At 38.4% G+C, this 11,326-nt stretch overlaps 1 pseudogene across 1 annotated transcript; it reads left to right on the top strand.

The window, feature by feature from the left end:
* Positions 1 to 257: 257 nt before the first annotated feature.
* On the top strand, positions 258 to 10,232 carry LOC147376141 (endogenous retrovirus group K member 6 Env polyprotein-like; annotated as a pseudogene). Its single transcript, XR_015160770.1, has 2 exons — positions 258 to 2,388; positions 7,872 to 10,232. The product of XR_015160770.1 is annotated as an endogenous retrovirus group K member 6 Env polyprotein-like (transcript).
* Positions 10,233 to 11,326: the final 1,094 nt, after the last annotated feature.

Raw genomic sequence — 11,326 nt, 5'->3', positions numbered from 1 at the left:
CACTGCTGCCCCATAAATAAGTTCTTCAGTACAATTATGTGTGTTAGAATACTATATTTATCTTTCTCTTTCTGACTCACTTCACTCTGTACAATAGGTTCTAGGTTCATCCACCTCATCAGAACTGACTCAAATGTGTTCCTTTTTATGGCTGAGTAATATTCTATTGTGTATATGTACAACTGTATCCATCTGTCTGTTGATGGACATCTAGGTTGCTTCCATGCTCTAGCTACTGTAAATAGTGCTGCAATGAACAATGGGATACTTGTGTCTGTTTCTATTTTGCTTCCCTCAGGGTATATGCTTTGGAGTGGGATTGCTGGGTCATATGGTGGTTTTATTCCTAGTTTTTAAAGGACTCTGCATACCGTTTTCCATAGTGGCTGTATCAGTTTACATTCCCATCAACAGTGCAACAGTGTTCCCTTTTCTCCACACCCTCTCCAGCATTTACTGCTTGTAGACTTTTTGATGACAGCCATTCTGACTGGTGTGAGATGATCTCTCATTGTAGTTTTGATTTGCATTTCTCTAATAATGAGCGACGTTGAGCATCTTTTCATGTGTTTGTTAGCCATCTATATGTCTTCTTTGAAGAAATGTCTATTTCAGTCTTTTTCCCACTTTTTAATTGGATTGTTTTTCTGCCATTGAGTTGTATGAGCTGCTTGTATATTTTGGAAATTAATCCTTTGTCAGTTGTTTCGTTTGCTATTATTTTCTCCCATTCTGAGGGTTGTCTTTTCACCTTGCTTATAGTTTCCTTTGCCGTGCAAAAGCTTTTAAACTTAATCAGGTCCCATTGTTTACTTTTTTTTTTTTAATTTCCATTGCTCTAAGAGGTGGATCATAAAGGATCTTGCTTTGATTTATGTCATCGAGTGTTCTGCCTATGTTTTCCTCTAGGTTTTATAGTTTCTGGTCTTAAATTAAGTTTATCTATGTGTATGGTGTTAGTAACTGTTCTAATTTCATTCTTGTACATGTAGCTGTTCAGTTTTCCCAGCACCATTTACTGAAGAGGCTGTCTTTGCCCCATTGTATATTCTTGCCTCCTTTGTCAAAAATAAGGTACCTATAGGTGCATGGATTTATTTCTGGGCTTTCTCTCTTGTTCCATCAGTCTATATTTCTGTTTTTGTGCCAGTACCATACTGTCTTGATGACTGTAGCTTTGTAGTATAACCTGAAGTCCAGAAGGGTGATTCCTCCAGCTCCATCTTTCTTTCTCAAGACTGCTTTGGCTATTTGGGGTTTTTTGGGTTTCCATATGAATTGTGAAATATTTTCTTCTATTTCTGTGGAAAATGCCATTGGTAATTTGATAGGGATCACATTGAATTTGTAGATTGTGTTTGGTAGTATAGTGATTTTCACAATATTGATTCTTCCTACCCAGGAACATGGAATATCTCTCCATTTCTTTCATTAGTTTCTTATAATTTTCTGTGTACAGTTCCTTTGTCTCCTTAGGTAAGTTTATTCCTAGATATTTAATTCGTTTTGTTGCAATGGTGAATGGGATTGATTCCTTAATTTCTCTTTCTGATTTTTCATTGTTGGTATATAGAAATGCAAGTGATTTCTGTGTATTGATTTTGTATCTTGCAACTTTGCTAGATTCACTGATTAGTTCTAGTAATTTTCTGATACTATATTTAGGGTTTTCTATGTACAGTATCATGTCATCTGCAAACAGTGAGAGCTTTACTTCTTTTCCTATCTAGATTCCTTTTATTTCCTTTTCTTCTCTGATTGCTGTAGCTAGGACTTCCAAAACTATGTTGAATAATAGTGGTGAAAGTGGACACCCTTGTCTTGTTCCTGATCTTAGGGGGAATGCTTTCAGTTTTTCACCATTGAGAATAATGTTTTCTGTAGGCTTATGATATATGGCCTTCACTGTGTTGAGGTAGCTGTTGGGAAGCCCAGTACAAAATAGCCAGTTGGAAGAAGTCCTTGGGAAAATGGCGAAGGGCCAGAAATACCCCGGCTTGGTGTGCTCGGGCAGAAAAACATCTCCTGCCTTTGGTTATGCCCGGAGCCAAGATTTAATAATAAATATTAAGGATGTTGCTTGAGAAAATGGGTTATGGGATAAGCACATGGGTCACTTAGAGCGCGCTGTCCTTGAAATATTTTTACTGATTAGGTGTTAACCCCGTACGCACTCTGCTGGCTGTATACTCTAAGCTTTTTGTTCCTACTTCTATAAAAAGGCTTGACTGCAGAAATAAACTTGTCAGTCCTTGCAAGAGACTGTCCGAGTGTCCTTCTTTCAGGTTCATCACTTCCAAGTCCCAGGGAGGAAATCCCCAACAAGTGGCGCCAGAACAGGGACTTGAAAGGAAGGCTGAACAAAGCGATGAGCCCCTACAGAAAGAGGTAAGCAGGATGGGACAACATAGCAGTGAAATTCCTTTCATTTCTATAATGCATCATTTTTTGAAACAAAACAGTGTTAATGTTTCAAGAGATCAGTTGAACGACTGCTATCATATTTTACTGGAACAATTCATGGTTCCCAGAAGAGGGGACACTCAATTTAGACATATAGAAAAGGGTTAAAAATAATGTTTTGCAAGCATGTCGGCAAGGGTTACATGGTCACTCAAACGGGCTATCACAGAACAAATTGAAGGGCATAACGTTAATTTGGAAGTAAAAAACTATTCAATCTTTACATGAATATGAGCATAAGGAACAAGACATGCAAGGTGCTTTGAAATATAAGAATGTTATGCTCAATCAGACACAATCCTTAGAAAAACAACTCAGAGACATGTATACAGGATGTGTCAAAACTGAAGCCACTTAGAACGGAGGTCATTTCATTCAACAGACAGCCCAAATCTGAGGTTTTTCCTTCTGCTTTGCCTGTAACAGCAATTGCTAACTTTGCTCGTACTAATCATTCCACTCCTCCTCGGGAGATGCCTGCTTGCGCTTTTGCTTTCCCAATGCAATTTATTCAACCTGCCCAAGACCAAAATACTTGGGCTAATCTAGATTTTGGCATGTTGTCTAGCTTTAAGAAAGCATGCACTCTGTATGGACCTACTTCTCCTTACTGTATAGAATTTCTCGGAGGATGGGCTGACCATTGGACGCCATATGATTTTTTTCAAATAGCAAAGATAATTCAAAATCCTCAACAATTACTTCAATGGCAAATATGGGTTAATGATGAAGCCCAACAAATGCTGATTGACCAGCAATCTCATGGTAACCCTGCCAATTTAACCTATGATATACTCACTGGAACAAGAGCCATGGCTGATATGATTGTGCAATTAGCTAATATTACCCCTCAGATGTTACATTTCATTAAAGAAACTGCCTGCAGGGCATAAGCAAAGGTTGATAGCACTAACTCTGATGGTTCATTTGTTAAGATTATTCAAGGACATGAAGAGGAATATTCTCAATTTATAGGAAAATTAAAGGATGCAATTGAGAAATCTATTAAGGATGTGACTTTACAAAATATTATTTTAAAACAACTTGCTTTTGAAAATGCTAATGAGGAATGTCAATCCATGCTTAGACCAATTCAAGAGACTAGCTCTCTTATGGAATATTTGAAAGCTTATAAGGATATCAGATCTAATTCCCATAGAACAAAATTGGCAACATTAGAAACCTTTAATGTACAGAAAGCTACTAATGCCAAATGTTTTAACTGTGGGAAGCCCGGCCATATGAAAAAACAATGTCACATGCCAACACAGGCCAAAAAAAATAATACTACTTCTAATAAGAAGAGACCCCCAGGAGTATGTCCAAGATGTAAAAAGGGGTTCCATTGGCTGAATGAATGTCATTCTAAATTTGATAAGGATGGAAACACTTTGAACCCCAGTGCACAACAAAAACAACAGGGAAACTAATAAAGGGACCATCCTCTAGCCTCACTACAAAAGGAGGACCTAGTGTTATGACGCTACAAGCAGCTACATCTAAGAGTGCTTGCATTGATATACCTAGTCCTTATGATATGGAACTAATAGAATTATACAACCCCCACAAAATTCCCACTGGATATTATGGCCCGATTCCACCTGGGACAGTGGGACTGATTTTGGGACGTAGTAGCTGCACAATGAGAGGTTTAGTGGTATTGACTGGTGTTGTGGATGAAGATTATGAAGGGGAAATACATGTTATGGTAAATGTTGTGAAAATGGGAAATATATACTTATAAATAGGGGAACATTTTGCACAATTATTACTTTTGCCATATGTCAAACCAGTGAAAGCATCTGATAAAGTTCGGCAGGGAGGCTTTGGCAGTACCAACCTTACTGCTGCACTATCCTCCTTATTAAAGGAACATCAGAAACCCATACTTACTTTACGCATACGGGGAAGAAATTTCACAGGCATATTAGATACTGGAGCTAACATTTCAATCATTAGAGCTGCAGAATGGCCCCTTGATTTGGGTAAGATTATGGCTCCTTCTAGACTATTAGGAGTGAGTAAAACTGATGCCACACAAACTTTTGTCGATTGAAAGGTTGTTGTTGAATCACGCGAATACACCGGGATTCTTGGCCCCCGGAGGAGAAGAATTCAATCCGGGGCCAGAGACGAGGCTTGATCGCTCAGAGCTTTTGTGTAATAAAGTTTTATTAAAGTATAAAGGAGATAGAGAAAGCTTCTGACATAGGCATCAGAAGGGGGTAGAAAGAGTACCCGCCTGCTAGTCTTCAGCTGGATGTTATATAGTCACTAGCAGTCTGTTAATCAAAGAAAGGAATGTCTTAAAATTCAGAATGGCACCAGGCCCCTCACCCATAAGATGCATTTTGGAGTAGTCTTGGCGCCAAATGGTTTATCCTGGGCCATAAAATGATTAACTTGAATCCTGAAGAAGGGCAGATCACCATACAAATAGTTTCATTTACATAGATTAGGAGAACAATATCCATACTGGTTTGTCAAGTAGGTTCTGGGCCAAGAGGCAGAACCAACTTGGAGACAGAGTTTGGGGTAAAGGCATAGTACATTAGCATAGCTTAAGACAAACATTTCCATAAGAAAAAGGCATTGGTTATCTCTAGGCTCAAGAATAGCTAACTTCAGGTGAAACCAGGTGTCATTATGGCAACACAGTATTTTAAGAGAAACCTCCCTTTAAATTTGTATAGAGAAGGAAGAAAATACAGCTAGTTTGTTTCTTCCTGCCGCTTAAGACAGATAAAAATGTCTGACACTTGCAGGCTATTTCCTCCATTTGGAGACCCCTGGCCTTCCTGCCTGTTACCCTCTCAAATGCATCCTATTTACAAGTATATGGCCCTGATCAAATTGTAGCTTATCTTAAACCATATATTACTAATATCCCTATCAATTTATGGGGACAGGATTTTCTTGAACAAACGAAAGCCACAATTTCTTTAAATGAACTTAATGGGGGCCATTGAGTTAACACCACTGCCTTTCGACTGGGAATCTGGTACCCCAATATGGACACCTCAATGGCCCCTAACTAAAGGGGCCAACTCTTACACAATTAGTAAATGAACAATTACAAAAAGCTCTATAGAACCTTCATTTTCCCCATGGAATTCCCCTGTTTTTGTAATAAAAAAGAAATCAGGAAAATGGCGAATGTTGATAGATTTAAGAAATGTTAATAATACCATGTTACCTATGGGGCCCTTACAACCCGGATTGCCCTCCCCTTCTATGGTACCAAAAGGATGGTCTGTAGTTATTATTGACTTACAAGACTGCTTTTTTACTATACTTTTGCACCCTAAAGATAGAAAACATTTTGCCTTTTCAGTTCCTTCTATAAATCACATGGCTTCTGTTAAAAGATTTCAATGGAAGGTGCTACCTCAGGGAATGATGAACTCTCCTACCATTTGCCAATATCTCATATCTGTTTTATTACAACCCATTAAAGATAAGTATCCTACTTAGTTTATAATTCATTACATGGATGATATACTTCTTTCTATGGAATCTGAACTCTGTTTGCAACAGTTATACAATGAAGTTACTACTACTCCTCAAAATCATGGCCTGCGTGTTGCGCCAGATAAAATTCAGTGGAAAGCACCCTTTAATTATTTAGGACATGTTATGGAAAAATCTAAAATCAAACCTCAAAAAACTCAAATTTCTGTGCAGTCTCTACGCATGCTGAATGATTTTCAAAAATTGCTAGGAGATATTAATTGGCTGTGGCCATCTGTTGGCATCCCCACCTATGCCTTACAAAATCTATTTAAAATTTTAGAGGGATCCCCTGACCCTAATAGCCCTAGGCAGCTAACAAAAGAGGCCAAAGAAGAACTGGCCTTAATGGAGAAACGCATTCAACAATCTTTTTCAACTTGGCTAGATTATGATCAACCAGTTTCTTTATATATATTCCCCACTGAGCATTCGCCCACTGCAGTTATAGCTCAGCATAGCCCAATAGAATGGGTATATTTACACACTAAACAGTCTAAAAAAATTGTATCATATATTGAGAAAATAGGGCACTTAATTGTGTCAGGAAGAAGCCGTATACAAACTTTGACTGGATTTGATCCATATGCAATACACGTTCCCTTGATGCCTTACAGTATAACTTGACCATGCAAATGGAATTAAGTGATTTTCAAAATGTTATCTCATTTCATTTGCCGAAAGGAAAATTATGGGACTTTCTACAATGTACTAAATTCATTGTAACTAATATCATTGCATCCCAGCTTATTTCCAATGCACCCACCTATTTCATTGATGGCAACAAGAAAGGCATAGCAGGGATTGTTGGCCCTGATATCAAAGAGAAATTACCCACTACCTATTCTTCAGTACAAAGAGTTGAGTTGTATGCTTTATATGCTCTTTTGTCACTTCAACCATTATCCTTCAACGTATATACTGATTCCAAATACCTTGCTTCCCTTTTTCCTGATTTTGTTACCGCCTTTTTATACAACCTAGATGAAGAATTATATACTCTCTTTTCACAGACTCAAGCTTTAATTCGCTCACATACGGAACCTTTCTTGATTGCACATATATGTGCTCATTCAGGTTTACCTGGCCCTCTGGTTGCAGGAAATGTTGCTGTTGACAGGCTCATAGCTCCCATTTTTACATCTGCCAGTGATGAACATGCTAATCTTCATACCAATGCTAACAGATTGCACTCTAAATACCATATTCCTCTCACTGAAGCGGGGCATATTATTGAAACCTGTGATGTCTGTGCCCCTCTGTGCTTACGAACTACGTTTCAGGAGTTAATCCCTGGGAGCAGCAGCCTAACTCCCTTTGGCAATCTGATTTCACTCACTGCTCCTTAGGAAAGTTTTCTTTGCTTTTTGTCTCAGTTGATACATTTTCAGGCTTTATCTGGGCAGTACCTGTCTCTTCAGAATCCAGTAAACATGCCAATTCCGCACTCTTACTCACCTTCCCCGTTATGGGGATTCCTTCTGTCTTGAAAACAGACAATGGACCTGCATTCACCTCGCATTCATTTCGTTCATTTTTATCAGAATGGAACATAACACACATTATGGGAATACCCTATAATCCTCAGGGTCAAGCCATTATTGAAAGAGCCCACCACACCCTAAAAACTCATTTATTAAAACAGAAAAGGGGAATATGGAAGAGGAGATACACTTCTTATCCCATGAACCCTCAATTACTATTATCTTTAACTCTTTATTCCCTGAATTTTTTAACCTTAACAAAAAATAATCCTGATACTCGTGCAGATAGACATTTTGCAGAACACAAAAACAGCAAATTAGAAATCAATACACCAATATGGTATAAGCAATTTAATCAGTGGCTGCCAGGAATCTCACGACTCATAGGCAAGGGTTATGGTCTTGTCATTGCAGATGGAGAGGAAATCTGGATTCCCCTTTGCCATGTCCATTACTGAGAGGGACCCCAAGACTGGACTCCCTCGGGAAGTGATGAAGTTGACGCGAAGGGTCTCGTCAATGACCCTGGAGGAGCCAATGAGGAAACGCCATCGTCTGAATCCTTACCCAATATGGGCTCAAGTGAAAAACATGACTCATCAGGCTGAGCAGACACTGAAGAGTACTGGAACTCCTATGACTCCAGATAAGCTGTTTCTGGCAATGTTAGCTGTTCTTTCCTGTTCCTCTGGGGTAAGTGCAGAATATGTTTATTGGGCATACATACCCAACCCACCACTTCTCTCCATAGTGGATTGGGTAGATAAAGCCCCTATGATCTTTATTAATGACAGCATGCATTTTCCAAGTCCCTGGTCCACAAAGCGACCAATTCATGAAGAAGATGAGGGAAAGCCAATCAACATTTCCATGGGATTCAAAACCTTGCCTATCTGTTTCGGATCTCATCCCCTTTGCATGACTATCTTCCCACAGTAGGGCATACTCTGCCAACAATGGGACTGCTTTGTGTCTGGGAATGTTTGCTACGGCATCTTTCTTACTTAATGCCTCCGAGCGACATTATCCAGGCCAGATAGTCAACTATTCGAACTCACTTTTTCAACCAGAGGAAACTTCATGTCATACTGTATCTTGGAGAAGAAAACAGGAGATACAACCGTTACATTGGTCTGATTGTCGAGGCCAATTTGAGAAAGTTTCTATAATTCAGCAAAATCATACTAATCATACATTTAAATTTGTTGACTGGGGACCTCACGGGTTGTTTGTAAACTGTTCTGAAGAGCAGGAAGAACATCATAACTGCTCCTGGTTTAAAAGATCAAGCACTGGAGGCTTTCATAAGTCTAAGACAAGTTTCTGGACTGATAAGGACATATTGCTGAATTGGTATAATGGGGGCTTATCACCCCCATGACCCAGGATTGTCGTCCCCATTGTGGGGCCAAAGCAATGGCACATTTGGAAAATTCCAGCAGCCTTAGAGCACTTCGCTAGTGTTTATGGGACTGTGGGTATGTTTTGTCCTTCTAATGATACCTTCCTATACAATAGTACTGGCTATATTCAATCATGTGTTCACCTTCCATATTTGTTTATTATAGGGCATTTTGACTTATTGATATTGACTTATCAACCAAGATTGTCAATTGTACTGCATGTGCATTGTATACCTGCCTTAATCACACCATTTCATATCACAATGCTAGCATTGCGCTAGTTAAACAAAGATCTGAGTTATGGCTTCCCATAAACTTAACTGAGCCTTGGACTGATTCTGTATTTCTTTCTGTATTGTTGAAAACTGGACTTAGGCGATCTAAGTGCATCATTGGGTGGATTATTGCAGGCATCTTAAGCCTTATCTCTATTGTGACTGTAGGAACTTTGTCCAGTATGGCTTTACATAATTCTATACAAAATCATGATTTTATCACTGCTTGGCACAAAGACTCTCATGATCTTTGGACTTGACAAGCTCAAATAGATCAGCAATTACAAACACGAATTAATGAATTACAAACTGTGGTTATCCACTTAGGAGATCAAGTGCAGCAACTGACTTTCCAAACACGTATAAGTTGTCACTGGAATTTTACTTCTTTTTGTCTGACTAACATGCCCTATAATAGCACTGAATATCCTTGGGATAAAGTTAAAGCGCATTTGCAGGATCTCACAGATAACTCAAGTTTAGACATCAATTTGTTGAAACAACAAGTTGCTAATTTTCAAGTTAAGGTACCTAAGGAATTGTACAGCACTCAGTTTTATGATACTTTAACCAAAACCCTATTGTCTCTAGACCCTAGAGCTTGGTTTTCAGGAAGACACTTTTATATACGTATTAATCACCCTGCTTTTTCTGTCATTGCTTATAAGATATAGATGTCTCTACTCAAGACTCCATGCCTCCCACAATGGAGTCCAACTAGCAGCTGCCATGCTTAAATTAAAAACAAAAGGAGGATATACTTGGGAAGCCTAGTACAAAATAGTTGGTTGGAGGAAGTCCTCCGGAAAATGGTGAAGGGCCAGAAATACCCTGGCTTGGTGTGCTCGGGCAGAAAAACATCTCCTGCCTTTGGTTATGCTCGGCGCCAAGATTTAATAATAAATATTAAGGATGTTGCTTGAGAAAATGGGTTATGGGATAAGCACATGGGTCACTTAGAGCACGCTGTCCTTGAAGTATTTTTACTGATTAGGTGTTAACCCCGTATGCACTCTGCTGGCTGTATACTCTAAGCTCTTTGTTCCTACTTCTATAAAAAGGCTTGACTGCAGAAATAAACTTGTCAGTCCTTGCAAGAGACTGTCCAAGTGTCCTTCTTTCAGGTTCATCGCTTCCAAGTCCCGGGGAGAAAATCCCCAACAGTAGGTTCCTTCTGTGCCCAAAGTTTGAAGAGTTTTAATCATAAATGGGAGCTGAATTTTGTCAAAGGCTTTTTCTGCATTTATTGAGATTATCATATAACTTTTATCTTTCAGTTTGTTAATATGGTGTATCACATTGATTGATTTGTGTAGACTGAAGAATCCGTACATTCCTGGAATAAGCCCAACTAGATCATGGTGTATGAGCTTTTTGATGTGTTGCTGAATTCTGTTTGCTAAAATTTTGTTGAGGATTTTGGATCTATGTTCATCAGTGATATTGGCCTATAGTTTTCTTTTTTTGTGTTGTCTCTAATCCTTATTTCTTTCTTCAGTGGACTTTGGATTTTTTCCCCCTAGCTTCTTAAGATGAAAACTTAGATTACTGATTTTAGATCTTTCTTATTTTTTAATATATCCATTCAATTGCTTTCACTGCATCTCACAAATTTTGATAGATTGTGTTTTTATTTTCATTTAGTTCAAAATATTTTAAAATTTCTCCTGACATTTCTTTGACCAATGTATTACTTAATCCAATGTGCTATTTAATCTCCATGCATTTGGGGATTTTCCAGTTATCCTTCTGTTATTGATTTTGAGTTTAATTCCATTATGGTTTGACAGCAGATACTGTACAATTTCTGTTCTTTTAAAGTTGCTTTATGATGCAGAATGTGGTCTAGGTGAATGTTCCATCTGAGTTTAAAAATAATGTGTATTCTGCTGCTGTTGTCTATAGATATCAATTATATTAATTAAATAGTTGTTTTTATTGAAATAGTTGATATATAATATTGTTAGTTTCAGGTTTACTATATAATGATTGAACATTTGCACACTTTGTGAAATGATCATCATGAAAAGTCTAGCAACCATCTATCCCCATATAATATAACATTCACCATATTCTTGATGTTGAATAGTACATCCCTGTTCAGCTCAGTTCGGTTCAGTTGCTCAGTCGTGTCCAACTCTTTGTGACCCCATGGATTGCAGCACGCCAGGCTTCCCTGTCCTTCACCAAC

Source organism: Bos grunniens, chromosome 3, assembly GCF_055505025.1.
Source record: "Bos grunniens cultivar Pamir isolate PY7600 chromosome 3, Bosgru_T2T1.0, whole genome shotgun sequence".
Taxonomy (NCBI): Eukaryota; Metazoa; Chordata; class Mammalia; order Artiodactyla; family Bovidae; genus Bos; species Bos grunniens.
The sequence above is the reverse complement of the archived record's forward strand: the minus strand, read 5'-3'. Positions and strand labels throughout refer to the sequence as shown.